Source organism: Pleurodeles waltl, chromosome 9 (assembly GCF_031143425.1).
Source record: "Pleurodeles waltl isolate 20211129_DDA chromosome 9, aPleWal1.hap1.20221129, whole genome shotgun sequence".
Lineage (NCBI taxonomy): Eukaryota > Metazoa > Chordata > Amphibia > Caudata > Salamandridae > Pleurodeles > Pleurodeles waltl.
The window spans coordinates 621,532,109-621,550,754 of record NC_090448.1 but is presented as its reverse complement, the minus strand read 5'-3'; the positions used below and the strand labels follow the sequence as shown (position 1 = coordinate 621,550,754).

Genomic DNA, 18,646 nt, shown 5'->3' with positions numbered 1-18,646 from the left:
AAGGTATTTATGGCACCGTGTTTTTCCATGGTATAGAATGACCAGAACAATCAGATCTCTGCATGTATCCACACAATCTGAGTCATAACATTCTTAATCTGATTTGAATTAGAATTTTATTTTTGCAAACACGTTTGCAGTGCAGATGATCCTTTATCCATGTCTGTAATATACACAAGTGCAAGATACCAGTGATGCAAGTGGTTTGTGGGAGGGGGTGATGGTTTGAAGATGTATTATAAGGAATAACCTTTCTAATACATTAGAAGGATATTGCAATTCACCTCATTCTTCAGCCTCCTTTCTCTGTCCATTGTAATCCGCAGTGACAGACGATACTCATGTGTGGAAGGGGGTACTTTATCCCCTACAGTAGTTCGAGGAATGTACGAGACATATTTGTCACTCTTTAGGATTTGTGTATTTCACAACTCAGAACAGACCTGTTTTCTCCTGACCTGGCTTAATCAGGGAGCCTAGTCAGATCTCCAGAGAAGCCTCCTTGCTGTGCCCGAATAATGGGATAGCCTTACAGTGATCGAGAAGTCAGACTACCTTAGAAGTTATTTAATCTGCAGCTCTAACTTTATTCTAGAATCTCCAGTTTTGTGGTTTAAATTGTGCTTTTGAATAGGCTAGCTTCTGCTTTTTCTGCGAAGTGCTTTTTTTTGTAACTCGGTCCGATAAAAAATGGACTGATGTATTTTTGTTAAACCTTAGTTTTTGTGTGAAGTTTACGTTTAGATTTGAAGCTGACTTGTGTAGGGAGCCCAATTTGTTTACTTCGATGTACACCTTATTATGAACAATGTTAAGTTTTCTGTCACCCTCTTGCCTTCTTCTAGGAACATGTCTGGTAACGGTATTACAGAACGTACCTTCATTTGCATCAAGCCAGATGGCGTTCAACGGTGCCTGGTAGGAGAGATAATCAAGCGCTTTGATCAGAAGGGATACTGAATGGTGGCAATGAAGTTTATGCAGGTGAGAGTAGTCTTTGGTTTGCGTTTTGTGTACACAATTGATAGGGTCTAAGCATACACCGTAATTGGGTAATGATATACTGTGATATTGGGTGTGAACTGCTGTACTCAGATCACTGGCATGACCAGGGTTGAGTTTTCATCACCCAGGTAACAATACTTTCTTTGCCACTTGCAGGCTTCCGATGAACTTCTGAAGGAACACTACATTGACCTGAAGGATCGCCCTTTCTACTCCGGTTTGGTTTAATATATGGGCTCTGGCCCTGTTGTTCCTATGGTGAGTGTAGAATGGTCTATGATGTGTATATCCCTACTACTCTGAAATTATGGAGTTACTCTTCCATTTAAAGTTTTTTTTTAAATGGCATTTGTGTGCTGACCTAGAATTCCAATTTCCTCATACCAATAAAGATTCTTGAGTTAGCTCCAGCCAGCTTCCTAGAATGTGGAATGAAAAGACCAAAGTATGTCCTAAAAGATCCGTGTTTTATACCCGGAGGTAAACCAGGCCCTAGTTTCTGGGAACTACCTGGTGTAAATCCTCTTGGATGAGCCTGCCTCGGTTTTCAGTGCACAATAGTCTTGCAGCTGAACCAGTATGAACTCCTTTTTACTTGTACATCATGTTGTCCTAGCCCTTTGTTTCCTCCCTAGCTCTCTATAAATTGGTAATTAACATTGGTAACCTCTTTCTAGTTCATAGTCAATATTGTAGCCAGATTTCTCCTCTAGAATATTCCCTAGCACCATACTGGGTCCAGAGACTTTTTTTAAGCAATGCTCCCGGAGTACAAGTAGGTGGCATTATATGGCTTCATGGTGACTTCATACAGTGTTGTGGAGCTTCACATAAGCCCCACCCCTGCTTGCTGACATCATTTCTTGATCTTTTTCGATTCCCTCACATATAACATTTGAAGGAAAAAATATATTTACAGGTGATGGTGCGACTACTTAACTTGGGACCTTAAGGTGATCAGCAGACACCTCAGTAGAGGTGGGTGGACAGTGAGGAATCTGCATTTAGACTATTCACCAAGTAGCACCATTGTCTGGATATTTCAAACTGAAGATTCCTCATCTTAGGAATGGATGGGACCACCCAATGGTGGAGGGTCCTCTTACATGTTGAGAACCAAATAGGCTAAAGTCCCTCCTGTCAGATAGGTCTCAAGGTGAATTTCATGAATGTGTAGGAAAGTGCCACTGTTGGCATGGCTACTCCCCACTTTTCGCCTGGTGTTGATGCCAACTTTTATTGACAGTGTGCTAGGATCCTGCTAACCAGGTCCCAGCACCAGTGTTCTTTCCCAAAATCTGTACCTTTGTTTTCAGAATTGGCACACCCTTTGCACACAGGTATTCCCTTTGTAAAATGTATACCTGGTACAAAAGGGCTCCCTCACCAAGCACATGCACACTCCCTTTGCAGCTTGTGTATGCTGGTGGGGAGAAACAGGCAAGGCAGTTGACATGACCACCATTTCAGGGTGCCATGCCCACAAGCTACTGCCTGTGGCAAAAGGTAAGACACCCCTACAGCCCTAAGGCAGGGTGCACTATACCACAGGTGAGGGCATAGCTGCAGGAACCATATGCCCCTACAGTGTCTAAGTTAATTCTTGGACACTGTAAGTGCAGTGTGGCCATATTGAGTACAGGGTCTGGGAGTTTGTCATTATGAACTCCACAGCTCCAAAATGGTTTCACTGAATGCTGAGCAGTTTGGTATCCAACTTAGCACAGTGAACTCCCACTGATGACAGTGGAGTTTATTGAAAAAATGCACCAGGGGCATTTTAGAGATGCCCCCTGTATGTTAGCCAAACTACTAAAGCTGGACTGACTGGTCTTTGCCAGCCTGTTGCTTTCAGACATGTTTCTGACCACATGGGGTGGGAGCCTTTGTGCTCAGTGGTCAGAAACAAAGCCTGTCCTCGATGGAGGTGCTTTACACTTCCCCTGCTGGAGCCGTACCAGCTGTTGGTGAGCCTCAAAGGCTCAAGCCTTGGGTTATAGTGCCCCAGGTCAACTCCAACTGGTGGAGTTGCCACCCCCTGGACAAAGCCCCACTTTTGGCAGCAAGTCTGGGAAAATTAGGGAACACCCAGAGAACCGACCATCCCATCCAGGAGCACCCCAAAGGTGTCCAGAGATGAGGTGACACCCCCCTTTGCAGAATCAATACCCTGTGTGACTCCTGGTTGGAGACTGCACTCATTGTCTACAGCTGGCATCTCCCTTTGGTATTAAGGTACTGATAGGTGGCTGAATACCAAAAAGATGCTTGTCTTGCCACTTCAGATGTATAGCCTCCTGGCACAATGTACTACACCACCATACATATTGCTGTACCACTTTAGTCATGTTGCTTGTTAAGATATGTGCCAGCCTTCCCTTAGTGGTTGGTAGTAAGGCTTTCAAGGCCAAACTGTTTTCCTGTCGCTCAGATTGGTGTTTCTCTGCGTCTTAAGAGAAGAAAACTCAGCTGGTTTGTACAGTCTAAGCAAAGGTCTGCTGAACATGACTTGAACCAAGTGGCCATGACAGTAAGGGCGTCATTAAATAGTAGCAGTGGCTCACATTTAGTTTGCCTTGTATTTTAGCAAGTCCAGTTGACTTTGGCTTCCAGAGTAGGCAACTGTAAATCTAGGTGTTATCCTGCTCTGTGCACTTTTTTCTGTTAGACCAGATAGTGAGACAAGCTCTGAGGTATCTAGGCCTTTGGCATTTTGCAAGTCAAAATACAGCCCTCCTTTATAAAGAAGGGTAGACCAGGTTTTCCCCCTCCTTGTTAGTGTTAAGCCATTGGCTATGATCCTGGAACACGTTTGAGCCAAAGTTGACTTCTGTTGTCTGACAGAGCTGGTTTGAAGGAAGAAGCTGAAAGTCTGGCCGCATAACCACTGGATGTGCTTTAGTTATTTAATACTGCAGGGCTGGTGTGATCAGGTATTTGTTCTCACTGCCTACTTGAAGGTAGCAACTTTTGCCGTGTCAGTGATGGCTTGGGGAATTTGGGGCCTGCAAGGATTGACAGAACATCAGATTGTTTACGTGATATTGCAGTCTCTTGCCAGATTAAGTGGAGGTATAGAGGCCTGCTTGACTTTCTTGTGCTTATGGTATGTTTTCAACCTACCAGCAGATTTTGAGTGTGACTACCTTTGTGCGGGGCCTAAGACGTGACTGCAATCAAGAGCAGAACCTCTATCAAATGCAGCCTCTTGAGCCTGGCGACTTAAAGCTTTGCCTATTGATCCTAGATTCTTTGGGTGCGTAAGGTTGCACTTAATGCCTGAGTTTATGTAGCGCAAGGACCAGAGGCACATGTCGTTTAGGTCCATGACGCATTTGTCTCCAGCAGTTTGGGGCTCAGCTTGAATCCTGACTTTTTCTGGGGAAATTACTTTCTTGGACCACTGTTTTTAGCCTGCTTGGGGTCTGTCAAAGATGTGGGTGGAAGTGGAGCTCTGGATCAGTCTAGGGGCACAGGAACCTAGAAATAGTTGTTGGTGCACATTGGATAGTGCTTGTGTGGCTCTTTCAAACTGCTGCAGAACCATATGGTGCCACCTACTCGCACATAAGCATTGCTGAAAGTCATTGGTTACATTACCTGTGGGCACACATCTATTGGTGTCAAAGCAATCTGTTGCAGTAGTTTGTATAGTCTACATGTTGAAAGTAGAATTATGCTTAGTTTGTGTAGGCACTGATGTTCAGGTCTTCAGGCATCTTACATGGTTACATTCAAGAACCCAAACTCTGTTAAGCTGATTCTTAAGTTTTATAACTTAAGTCCAGAAGGATTAAGTAAGCGGGCGTTTCAGTGATAAAGACCACCTAGCAAATAACCTGTTTATGCTCCCCTCCTTCCATATCGGCCTTATTGGTGGCTCTCTCAAAATAATTGCCTGGGTGATGTTTAATAGCTTACACTTGGGGAAACTATTCCAAAATCTTGTCCTTTTCGGTTTGGGTTCTGCCAGGGTCTGGGTACAGTGGAGCAGTGCTTTAACCTTTATTGGCAAGTATACTGTCGCCAGGTGCTGCTGCTGTTATGGATTTGTCAATAGCGTTTGACTATCAATCGACCTAAACTGTGGCAGTTGGATTTGTGGGTTGAAGCCGCATTAGTGAATTTTGTGTGTTAATCACACATAATTTAGTAGTGAGGGTTTGGTTCTACAGGAAAAATGTCTTGACTGTTAACCCCTTCCCTCCTCTTACCCCTAAGGGTACACCAAGGGTTTATTTCAGACCCCACCTGTCGTATTAACAACCTGTGCCCCACCATAACCAAACTATCCAGTGATGGTCTTGGGGTCCCTATACTGGTACTGCTTTATGCAGGCAATGCAGTACTTGGGGCATAGACCCCAAGGAATTGCGTACACTGGTCAGGGCTCAAAAAATCATGTTACTCGACCTAACAGTAATGTACTTGACCCGTAAACAGGTCTCCAATTGTGATCCTAGGCAAATAGTTTAGTCACCTTGTTCTTAATCTCATATGATAGCACCTATGTAAGCTCAGCATTTCTGCAGTACAAAAACAATCTAGTCTTTAAGTAGACTAAAGCTTTCTGCATGTATCACAAGAATCTAGCCCATATACCCATGAGGTCTAGCCCACATAACCTAGGACTTTAGTTTACTAACAACATTCCCATCAGGGCAGTAGTGTTTTTGTTTTTAATAAATATATTACTAAACCATGATGTGGTAACATACTGTCATCTACACACGCTCATTCCAAGAAATATCCAATAACCTCTCTGCTAATTACTGAAAACTATAGTGTATTAATCTCTGAAAATTCTGTTTCAGAAAACATCCTTTGCACCTCAACATGTAAAGTATTCTGATTCATTTTCATCCTACTGAAATATTTTTAATCGCACAAAACAAAGGACTTCCAAACTACTGAAATATACTTACACATTTAAATGTGTTCGGAAAAACCTGACATCCTATATCCTTATATTTTTACATTTTAAGCAGGCGGTCCCACAGTTCACCTCAAAGTCCTGGAACTCTGCAGTCAGAAGGAAAATAAATTGTAAGAAAAACTGACTTTTGACCTCTCTGTGAACACAGAGCAAATTTGACATAACACTATTTAAAGGCATCTTTTATAGCCCCTCCACTTTTCAACTGAACACAACACCTGTTCAGTGGCATCTTGCCAAAAGGGATGAGAATAGCTCGACCTGATCAAAAAAGATGAGTGGTCAAGTGGATTTTTCGAGCTCTGCTGGTTGAATCATTTAACTCTTAAGGGGGGCTTACTTGACCTGGTCACCAGCTTTGGGGAGTCTCACATTATGGCATGTGGGCCAGACCAGAAAACTTTGCAGATTAATGGTGAAGGGGCACTCATTTGGCACGGTGTATGACTTTAGCTACCTGGGTGTTGTTAACAATGCCAGTTTTGGGAACAGCAGATGGGCGTCTCGTCATTTTAATGGTATCGCGCTTCCAGTGTGCATTTGGTGCTGTAGCCTGGGTGAAATCCAGATTGTGTTGAATTAAGCAACTGGTTGGTCTCAAAGTAGCTGGAGAGTTGAACACATCCCTATTTTGGTTCAGGGTGGTGGATACTGCGTCGATGTTAATGAGCTTCCTTAGTACTTTGGTCTACTGGGGGTGCCAGACATCAGCATATCCCTGTGATGGGCTCTCAGAAGACTTTTAGCCATTTTGTTTCTTTAAAGCTATAAACCCTACTTTTGTATCACTATTAAACTATTTTAAAACCCTTGATTTTTAGCGAACTTTGGGATGCACCTCCAGTCTCTTAATGACATTTTGTGGCATTTGCTCCTTTCTAACTGCAACCGTAAGATGCAGGAACTTTAAGGGAGTTTAAGCCGTATATCTTTTCTTAGAAGTTAATCAATCAACATTAAAGTGCATCAAATCGTCTTGAGGTGCTGGAGATGTTGGCTGTTGCATGGTTTGTTCACTCAAATATCCAGGTCTTGAGTTATTTCCAGAATTGCTGGGGTGAGTGGGTGGTCCTGAGGTGCAGTGAAAGGCTGCTCAACGCCTTGGCAGCCAGGCGAGAAAGTGCCTCCTCTGTTGGTTGGTGGATCGGGGGGGTGTATTGGTGAGGAAGCAGAGGTCAGGAGTTTGCTGATGGATGCTGTTTCTTCATTGTGCAGGGCTTTGTGCGTGGGTCAGCATCTTTAACTGGTATCTCTTCTGGATCGGGAGTCAGTGTGGCTTCTTGAGGTGGGGTGTGATGTGGGTTCTTTTGATGAGGATGAGCTGCTGCTGACTTTCATAGGGTCACTGAATCTTTTTAATTCATCAAATAGTAATGCATTTTATATTTCATTTTTAATGTCTATTTTGCCTATGTAACTGTTAAGCTTTTTTTATGTATGTACCTTTTTTATAGCCTCGGTAAGTTGGACAAAGGAACTTGGCTTGACTACCAGCAGACTCTGGCCTTTCACATGACCAAATCTTAACTTGTCAACAGCCATCCATCTGGCCACAAAGAACAGACTAGGTCTTCCATGGCTGTTTACCATCTTGCACAGTGCAGTCTGTGCACGTTCCGCTAGAGAACAGTGTCTTTCCAGATGCATATCATGCTTGGAGACTTGTAGAGCAGCCACAGTCTACACCACAATTAATTTTGTAAGGATTTTTCTGGCAAGATGCATCATTGATCCTTTATTTGAATCACCACTAACTTTCTCCTTCAAGTTTGCCCTGGCAAGTTTTAATTCCCTTTTGGGAGGGAGGAGGGGGGTAGGTGGGGGAGTGCTATCCGTACTCTAGTTGGGAGGGACAGCAAAAGAGCAAGTACAGGCATCAAAATCCTGTATTTATTTCTGCTCTGCCTACCTTTGTGTAGGCATAGGCTGCTCCGCAACTATTCAGCACATGACAAACATGGGAACTGGGGCTCAGATTGACTGCACAGGTAAGATGGAGCCTCCATGCAAGCTGATCTGTTGTACTTGATACTTGCGCATACGGGGACATCTCTTCAGTCTCGCATTCAGTTGAGTAAAAGCAGCACCATGTATTAGAATCACCCTTATAATGTTTTGCAGTTCTAACAAACTTTAATGTTTCCCATGTGATTGCTTGGGTAGTTTAACTTGAGAATTCACTCCACGTGAATGCCATACATTTACTGGTAGAATATGTACAGTAGGAGCTCTGTGCAGTGGAATTCCAGTGGACAAACACGATGGGTTGTGTTTAATTGACCATGTGACAATTATTTTTTGCTTGAAGGTTACTGCTTACTTTTTTCAGGTCTGGGAAGGATTTAATGTGGTGAAGACTGGCAGGGTAATGCTGGGAGAGACCAACCCTGTTGATTCCAGGCCTGGGACCATCCGGCGAGACTTCTGCGTCCATGTTGGCAGGTACGTGATGAAAATGGTGTGCATGTGGCCCAGGGAGGAACGTCTTTGCGGGCATCAAATGAGTCACTCACTCCCTGTGGATATGAACACATGATGAAAAGGTTTCCCTGAAGAGGGCTTCCCTCTGTATTTTTGTCATTGCTCTCATGTGATTAATTGCCGCTGTAAGAAAATGTGCAGTTGTGGTACAGAGGACTAATTAATGCATTTACTCCCCTTCCCCCTTCCCCCCCCCCCCCCCTCTTTCCAGGAAAAGTCTCCTTGGCCCCAGAGTGCACGGCCAGTAAAAAAAACACTCCAAACGAGAACACAATTGACTTAATACAAAGTGTGTAGTTTTAAAGAATTGCAGGTGAGACTGATCACGCAATGGAGACTTGCATTATTTGCGCTAGTGCTGCGTTTATGGGAGTGTTGGTTTTAGTCGATTGTAGTCTGTTAAAGGCAGCTTACTCGTGGGCTTTTCTGGCAGTTGCTGGCTAGTGTGTTCTGATTCCAGATTGGTTGGCCTCCCTTAAACCCCAACCCGCCTGCCCCCGGCCCCCACACAGCTTTTTTCCTTTTCAGTTTTCCTTGTTGCAGAGGCATTTACTTTGATAATTCAGTGGCAGCCATCCTTTCAGACTCCTCGTAAGCAGATTGGAACAATGTGTACAGGGAACGGGCATCTGTTTTTATCTCCTGCTTTATGTAAAGTGTTTAGGCTTTGTCAACTTGCTTGTTTAACAAGCCTTTTCCCTCTAAGATAAGCATATTCCCGAAGCTGGATGGAGGAGACCCCGCCTTTAAAGCGGGGGCAAAGTAGATGAGGCTCCGTTAGCAAAAGAGCCAAGTGAATTTCTAAGAGTAGCTTTTTTTTTTCAACGTGAAAAAGATTTTGAGCTGAGGCCTGCCTCTGGTCTTCTGTTATCACTATCCAGTGCGCTGAGCAAGTTGCCCCCTCCACCCCCAGTGGTCCTTCTTGATAGATCTAACCACTGAGTGCCAGAAGGGAGGTAGACACCTGTTAGAAGTCTGCCAACAGCTCCATTTTCATAGAGATTGGACGACAGATTTAAGGTGTTGTAACAGAATTGCCAGTGTTTGTATGATCAGTTCCTTTGTAGTATTGTGTTGTGCATAGATTAAAGTACCTTTTTGTAAACTGAGTTGGAACAGTCGGTTCTAGAGCTGGTGATTGGGTTTTAAGCTCGTGCTTTTCAATTAGTCATGAGGGCTGTGATTATGTATCGCAGTCACTTGCTGAGGGCGTATTTGGCCCAGTTTGCAGAACCATAGCAGCGCGGACGGACTCCGGGACAACGTAGGCAAATTACCCCTGTTCCCATGGCAGAGGCCTTGCAGCCATGTTTGCCCCCCCCCCCCCCCCCCGCCCTACTAGAACACTGCCTGATATGGAAATGACTGCCATGCGAGGCTGATTTGAAACCAGCTCGTTCAAATCGCATCTCAGTTAAGTGAACAATGAAAGCTTATCTATTTGTGGTGTGGTTTTTTCCATTCTTATTTCAACTCTTTCCCTAGTAGTCCAACCTTAAGCTTTTTGTGTGGGATGACGGTAAATTAATACACGCTCATTAATCTCTTCTGCCTCCTAGTCCCTTTATTGCTGACTGTGGGCACGGACCTATCTTGTTCTGATGCAGGCAGGTTACTTGAACGAAACCATCCAAGATGTTAAAACTACTTGTATCGAAAGCAGTTTTTACCAAGCCCACATGTCTATCAATTTGCTGTTTTTTCCAGTATGTGTAGTCTTCAGGTTTCGCATATCTGCACTGTCCTCGGTTTTGTGAACCCTTCAAACTGTCGTAATGGTGTGCATCAAATGTAGGTGCTGCTCTTTGCACTCTAATGTCTGTTTCCTCCCATAGGAACATATGCCATGGCAGTGACTCTGTGGAAAGTGCCAAAAAGGAGATCAACTTGTGGTTCAAGCCAGAAGAGCTGATTTCTTACACTAGCTGTGCCAACGAATGGATCAACGAGGGGAACTGAGGCAAAGGGTCCCATCATTGCCTCTTCGTTTAAAGATCATTCCCTTGGGGGAGCACCTTAAGCTTTTTATTGCCTTGTATTTCTCAGCTCGAAGCAATTTGTAATAAACACTTTGCCGGGCGTCTTTGCTTTTATGGGTGTTTTGTGACCTCCCATGTTCTTGTTTAGTTGGGTGCAATGTAAACAGAAGTTTAAAAGGGTGATCAGTTATTTTTTAAAGTTCTTTATTGGTATTTCAATGTGTCAGCAATGGTAAGACTGACAACAGCATGTGCGCTACAAACCTTGCTACGGGGAAGGTCCTGTGTGGGGCCCCAACTGGTGCCGTCTCGCTTTATGTGGATGACGCCCTAGCGTACGAGAGACCACACAACAGCTGCCTATTTTTTTGGTTTCTTGGATCTCTGGAACCAAGACAAGTCTCCAACTGAACTAGGGCAACTCCTGTCTTTCACCCGCAGAGGGTTTAACACATGGCTGCAGAAGACTTGGAGACTGACCGCCTAACTTGGCAATATGAGATGCTCTGCTACCGTGGGGGGGTGAATGGTCAGACCTTCTTGACAGGAACTATGGCAGGAGCCCGACGTCACTGCAGCTGTCCTGGAGCCTCTGGATGCAATAGCCCTTGTTCTTCCCCCTGCCTGCCCCCTTGCAATATATTTTAAAAATGCTGATACCACCACACCTTCTATTACTTTGTAGCAGTGCCAGTGATGCGCACCAGGGTCTTTAGTGACCTAGAGACTAATTTTTGACCTAATCTGTTCAGGAGACCACAAAAGGAGACTTCACAACCAGTTATTAGAAAAAATAAACTGTATTGCATAACACATAAGTAGACCAAAAAGACAAATCAGTAATAAACTGCTAAGCAAGTAGTTGTCAGATAATGAGTGCAAACACAAAGAATAATTTCCCACTTGCACATGTCATAAAACACATCCTCTCTGTGCGCACAAAGCAGATTATGAGAATATTCACATTACCCAAGTGAGGCAAAAACAACACATTACATCAGTTTGGGAAATATAGCAAAAACTGAGGATGAAAGAACAGTGAAATGTGGCATCTTCCTTGGGTTGTGGAGCCGCCCCCCCCCCCCCAGGCAAAGGATAGTGCTCTGCGGGGGGGGAGGGGGGGGGGGGGGTTTCCTCCTCCGCAACTCCCCCCTGCTTCTCCTCTCTGGAATCATGGCTGGCCCCTGGGAGAGCACTGGGGACACCCAGAGATGGGAAAACAGCAGCATACCAGACCACAGTGTCACTTTACAGAGTGGCAGTCCCTTTAGCCACCCAACAATCAGTAGGCAGCGGATCCCTCTTGGCACTACACTAGTCCTCTGTAGTATGCAGAGCCAGCAGCGTCTGGTTACAAATCCCACACAGTGCCTTGAAACATTGGGCACAACCCACTATACTTATACTCAGCTTCTAGAAGTGGGTAGAAGTTTCCTACCGGCTCTAACCAGTTCCAGAAATGCCTATTCTCCTCCACACTTGGTCCAGACATCAGTAGGGGGGTAAACAAGCTTGTCAGGGCAGGACACGGCTTATACAAATGTGAGTGAGCACTGCCTCTACCAACCCAGGAAGACCACTTAGTATGCAGATGTATCCTCTGTTACAACTGGCCCCTCCTGTGTGATGGCTGTCTGGAAAGTATGCACCAAGTGAAGCTGTCACTCTACCCCAGTTGTTGATTGGAGTCATGCTGTAAAATCACAAGGGTCATAAGCACAGAAAAATGCCCACTTTCTAAGATTGGAATTTATAAACTGTTAATATGGAATCCGCAGTAAGCAGCATTTCTCACTGCCATTTCAACCAGACCGAATATGCCCACGCTCAAAGATTAGAAAATACCACTTAGTCATATGCAGGGGCATTCCTAATGCTACCCTATGAGAGGCAGCAGTGAGAAACCAAATACCAGGACATACCACACAAAAAGGCACATGTCCTACAGCTTACCTACACAGCGCCATGCCCATAAGGCTACCAAGGGGCTTCCTTAGGGATGACCTCAATGTAGTAAAAGTGGAGTTCCTGGCAAACAAATATAGATTCTGAACCACTGTGGCGGTAAACTGCACACAGGCTCTGCAGTGGCAGGCATGAGACCGGTTTGAAAGGCTACTTTTGTGGGTGGCGCAAGTTGCGCTGCAGGCCAGCTAGTAGCATTTAATGTACATGTCCTGGCTATAAGGGATACCACTATACAAGAGGCTTGCAGGTAAATTAAATGAGCCAATCAGGTGTAAGCAGTCATTTCACATTTGGAAGGGAAAGCATATGCACTTTAACACTGGTCATCAGTGATAAAGTGCCCAGAGCCCTAAAGTGAACAAAAAGTCAGAAAAAGGGGAGGAGGCGGGCAAAAAGTTGGGGGATGACCCCGTAAAAAGGGCCAGGCCCCAAGGCTTGTTTCACTGTTTTATTGAAAGTGATTACGTTGTCATTTAAAAAAATATATATAATTACTGGAAAGCAAAAAGCTTTTAACTGTAGGAATAATGCAAATACCGTTTCTGAACACAACACTTTGCAGGGTTGGCAACTATGTATTTCTAAAAGGAAGACCACTTGAACGTCCTTGTGCCTTAAAGCCTCAAACTTAATTCCAAAATTGTGACTTTAACTCCAGTGAAAGTAAGCTCACAAACTGGTGAACAGTTATGTTTTCAGCGGTTTGTTCTGGTGGCTGCTTTAGTGACTGACTGCAATACCACCAGTGTGCCCTTGGTCAGAATTAAGTGTTTCCAAAACCGGATTAAATTGTCCAGACGTCTTCCAGCATTTAATCAGTTTACAAAAGCCATACAGTTGTTAAATTCTTTAGCTTACTGTCATGTCTTAAAGTTGGGTCAAACAACTGTTACTTCCTCTGAGGTCAATGGCGAATTGGCCAAAATGAACAAAATACAATTCACAAGTGTAAATAATTACCGAAAATCAGCCTGAATGGATGTTGATTGATTTGTGCAGTAAAAACCACACCACTGAACCCATTTTTATGCTAAACTGCCAGCATGTAAGCAGCATAGATGAAGTAATATTCCTTTTATTGATTTTTACCATGCTACTTCACCCTTCTACGCAGCAAACTTAACCCCCAAAGAAAAAAAGCACACGGCAGATCGTATGCAGCTAATAAAATACAAGCCCCTCCACAAATTTGTGAACCAAGTCTATAGAGCATGAGCACAAGATAAACAGATAAAAGCGGTCAGCAATTATCGGTTGAAGTATTACAAAGGTTACAGTACAATGTCTTCTTTTAGCTCTTAAAATGCATAGGGTTAGACTAGAACCGGGAGCCCTGTTTCGTAGCCAGTGGGAAAAAGTTCAAGTGAATACTTCAGTGAAGTGCGGAGCAAGCCATACCCTAGTGATATCCAGCCATCAATAGGTTCAGCCTATAAATACCAATACATTTTGCAGTGCAGATGCATAACAACATTGTTTTACTTATAGCATATCTATAAACATTGCTATAAAGTGCAAATGCATAATCACCATAACATATCCATAATACATCAGGTGACCTGTGGAAATCATCAGTAGCAAAGAACATGAACTAAAGCATCAATCAGTTGTGAAGTGCAGGTGCATAACAGTAGTATGGTCAGAGTAGCTGCTAATCTCAACAGTGTTATAAATTGCAGCTCCATAATCACTGTAAATCATCGTATAACAATAAACGTTATCTGTGAAGAAACAAAAAGGGCCCATGTGATCTTATGACTGCCTAGTATGTCACCCAGACAGCTACCTCTATTGCCTTCCACCTTGATTATCTCATTGCCTAGTCAAACCTTCCAACCAATTAACAGGTGACCAAATCATGACCTCACACAGCTGCTTGTTGCACCCCTTGCATTATACAAATTGTTTTCCACCTTGTATACTGCTTTAATTCTAGACCTCCACATTGAAAATGATTGGGGCTCTGGATTAAGCATTCTGATGAAGTGCAGAGTTGGGCCACCACCATAGCAACAAATAATAAATATGCCTCTTTACTGCATCATTGTCCTCAGAGCCATCCATCACGCCCAAAATCATTAATACTGGGGTGATCTGGACCTGCCCTCCAATGATAGATCCCATAAAGGTCCCAATATCACGCATCAAAGAATCTAATTTGGGACATGAAAAGAACATACAATCTCGACCTGCTCCCATCCACATCGATTGCAGTTACCGCTAGACCTACCACCCCATTTAGTCATTTTAGGCAGGGTGTAGTATAAGTTGGAATATGGACTTAGTGTTGACTTTTTAAGCCAGTGTAGGAAGTTGGCTCTGTATGCACTATTTCAAAGTAAGGAATAGTATGCACAGAGTCCAAGGGTTCCCCTTAGAGGTAAGATAGTGGCAAAAAGAGATAATTCTAATGCTCTGTTTTGTGGTAGTGTGGTCGAGCAGTAGGCTTATCAAAGGAGTAATGTTAAGCATTTGTACACACAAGCTGTAAATGGAGAACACACACTCGGAGACAATTCCAGGCCAATAGGTTTTTGTATAGAAAAATATATTTTCTTAGTTTATTTTAAGAACCACAGGTTCAAGAGTTACATGTAATACTTCAAATGAAAGGTATTGCAGGTAGGTACTTTAGGAACTTTGAATTAGCAAAATAGCATATACAGTTTTCACATAAATGACATATAGCTATTTTAAAACTAGACAGTGCAATTTTAAACAGTTCCTGGGGGGAGTAAGTTTGTTAATTTTTGCAGGTAGGTAAACCACCTATGGGGTTCAAGTTTGGGTCCAAGGTAGCCCACCGTTGGGGGTTCAGGGCAACCCCAAAGTTACCACACCAGCCACTCGGGGCCGGTCAGGTGCAGAGGTCAAAGTGGTGCCCAAAACGCATAGGCTTCAATGGAGAAGGGGGTGCCCCGGTTCCAGTCTGCCAGCTGGTAAGTACCCGCGTCTTCTGATGGCAGACCAGGGGGTTTTGTAGGGCACCGGGGGGGACAAAAGTCCACACAAAAAGTACACCCTCAGCGGCACGGGGCGGCCAGGTGCAGTGTGCAAACAAGCGTTGGGTTTTCAATAGAAAGCAATGGGAGACCAAGGGGTCTCTTCAGCGATGCAGGCAAGGGGGGGGGGGCTCCTCTGGGTAGCCACCACCTGGGCAAGGGAGAGGGCCACCTGGGGGTCGCTCCTGTACTGGAGGTCGGATCCTTCAGGTCCTGGGGGCTGCGAGTGCAGAGTCTTTACCAGGCGTCGGGTCTTTTGAAGCAGGCAGTCGCGGTCAGGGGGAGCCTCTGGATTCCCTCTGCAGGTGTCGCTGTGGGGGCTCAGGGGGGTCAACTCTGGCTACTCACGGTCTCGTAGTCGCCGGGGAGTCCTCCCCGAAGTGGTTGTTCTCCACAAGTCGAGCCGGGGGCGTCTGGTGCAGAGTAGCAAATCTCACGCTTCTGGCGGGAAACGCAAGTTGCTTCTTTGTTGCAAAGTTGCAGTCTTTGGTGAACAGAGCCGCTGTCCTCAGGAGTTCTTGGTCCTTCTAGATGCAGGGCAGTCCTCTGAGAATTCAGAGGTCTCTGGTCCCTGTGGAAAGCATTGCTGGAGCAGTGTCTTTAGAAGTGGGGAGACAGGCCGGTAGAGCTGGGGCCAAAGCAGTTGGTGTCTCCGTCTTCTCTGCAGGGTTTTTCAGCTTAGCACTCCTCTTCTTAGGTTGCAGGAATCTGAGTTCCTAGATTCTGGGAAACTCCTAAATGCTGAATTTAGGGGTGTGTTTAGGTCTGGGGGGGGTTAGTAGCCAATGGCTACTAGCCCTGAGGGTGGCTACACCCTCTTTGTGCCTCCTCCCTGAGAGGACGGGGGCACATTCCTATCCCTATTGGGGGAATCCTCCATCTGCAAGATGGAGGATTTCTAAAAGTCAGAGTCAACTCAGCTCAGGATGCATTAGGGGCTGGTCTGACTGGCCAGTGACGACTCCTTGTTTTTCTCTTTATCTCCTCCTGCGGGCCGTGGCCGTAGGGGGCAGGCAGCTCCACTAGCTGGAGTGCCCTGGGGTGCTGTAACAAAGGGGGTGAGCCTTTGAGGCTCCCCGCCAGGTGTTACAGTTCCTGCAGGGGGAGGTGTGAAGCACCTCCACCCAGTACAGGCTTTGTTACTAGCCACAGAGTGACAAAGGCACTCTCCCCATGTGGCCAGCAACATGTCTGGAGTGTGGCAGGCTGCTAAAACCAGTCAGCCTACACGGGTAGTCGGTTAAGGTTTCAGGGGGCACCTCTAAGGTGCCTTCTGGGGTGTATGTTACAATAAAATGTACACTGGCATCAGTGTGCATTTATTGTGCTGAGAAGTTTGATACCAAACTTCAGTTTTCAGTGTAGCCATTATGGTGCTGTGGAGTTAGTGCATGACAGACTCCCAGACCATATACTCTTATGGTTACCCTGCACTTACAATGTCTAAGGTTTTGCTTAGACACTGTAGTGGCATAGTGCTCATGCACTTATGCCCTCACCTATGGTATAGTGCACCCTGCCTTAGGGCTGTAAGGCCTGCTAGAGGGGTGACTTATCTATACTTCATAGGCAGTGTGAAGTTGGCATGGCACCCTGAGGGGAGTGTCATGTCGACTTAGTTGTTTTATCCTCAGTAGAACACACAAGCTGGCAAGCAGTGTCTGTGCTGAGTGAGGGGTCCCCAAGGTGGCATAAGATATGTTGCAGTCCTTAGAGACCTTCCCTGGCATCAGGGCCCTTGGTACCAGTTACATGGGACTTACCTGGATGCCAGGGTGTGCCAATTGTGGAAACAAAAGTACAGGTTAGGGAAAGAACACTGGTGCTGGGGCCTGGTTAGCAGTCCTAAGCACACTTTCAAAACAGAACTTGGCATCAGCAAAGGCAAAAAGTCAGGGGGTAACCATGCCAAAGAGGCGTTTCCTTACACAACCCCCCCAAAAGAAAGAGGATGAGACTAACCTTTACCAAGAGTCTTCATTTTCTAAGTGGAAGAACCTGGAAAGGCCATCTGCATTGGCATGGCAGTCCCAGGTCTGTGTTCAACTATAAAGTCCATTCCCTGTAGGGAGATGGACCACCTCAACAGTTTTAGATTTTCACCTTTCATTTGCATCAGCCATCTGAGAGGTCTGTGGTCAGTTTGAACAACAAAGTGAGTACCAAAGAGGTATGGTCTCGGCTTCTTCAGGGACCAAACCACAGCAAAGGCCTCCCTCTCAATGGCACTCCAACGCTGCTCCCTGGGGAGTAACCTCCTGCTAATGAAAGCAACAGGCTGGTCAAGGCCATCATCATTTGTTTGGGACAAAACTGCCCCTATCCCATGTTCAGAGGCATCTGTCTGCACAATGAACTGCTTGGAGTAATCTGGAGCTTTTAGAACTGGTGCTGTGCACATTGCTTGTTTCAGGGTGTCAAAGGCCTGTTGGCATTCTACAGTCCAGTTGACCTTCTTGGGCATTTTCTTGGAGGTAAGTTCTGTGAGGGCTGTCACTATGGATCCATATCCCTTCACAAACCTCCTGTAATACCCAGACAGGCCAAGGAATGCCCTGACTTGAGTCTGGGTTTTTGGAGCTGCCCAGTCCAGAATAGTCGATCTTAAGCTGGAGTGGCTGAACTTGGCCTCCACCTACAAGGTGTCCCAGGTAAACCACAGTTCCCTGCCCCATCTGGCAGTTGGATACCTTGATAGAGAGGCCTGTTGATTGCAGAGCCTTCAAAACCTTCAGGTGGACCAGGTGATCCTGCCAGCTGGAGCTAAAGACCGCAATATCGTCAAGATAAGCTGCACTAAAGGACTCCAAGCCAGCAAGGACTTGATTCACCAACCTTTGGAAGGTGGCAGGGGCATTCTTTAAACTATAAGTTATAACAGTAAACTGATAATGCCCATCAGGTGTGGAGAATGCTGTCTTTTCTTTTGCTCCTGGTGCCATTTTGATTTGCCAGTACCCTGCTGTTAAGTCAAAGGTACTTAAGAATTTGGCAGCACGTAATTTGTCAATGAGTTCATCTGCTCTTTGAATGCGATGGGCATCTGTCTTGGTGACAGAATTAAGTCCTGTAGTCCACACAAAACCTCGTCTCTCTCTTTCCATCTTTGGTGTGAGGTTTGGGGACTAAGACCACTGGGCTAGCCCAGGGGCTGTCAGAATGCTCAATGACTCCCAATTCCAGCATCTTGTGGACTTCCACCTTGATGCTTTCCTTAACTTGGTCAGACTGTCTGAATATTTTGTTTTTGACAGGCATGCTGTCTCCTGTGTCCA

At 45.2% G+C, this 18,646-nt stretch overlaps 1 pseudogene; it reads left to right on the top strand.

Annotated features, from left to right (window-relative positions):
• Window positions 1–237: 237 nt before the first annotated feature.
• LOC138259750 (nucleoside diphosphate kinase B-like) lies at window positions 238–10,505 on the top strand (annotated as a pseudogene).
• Window positions 10,506–18,646: the final 8,141 nt, after the last annotated feature.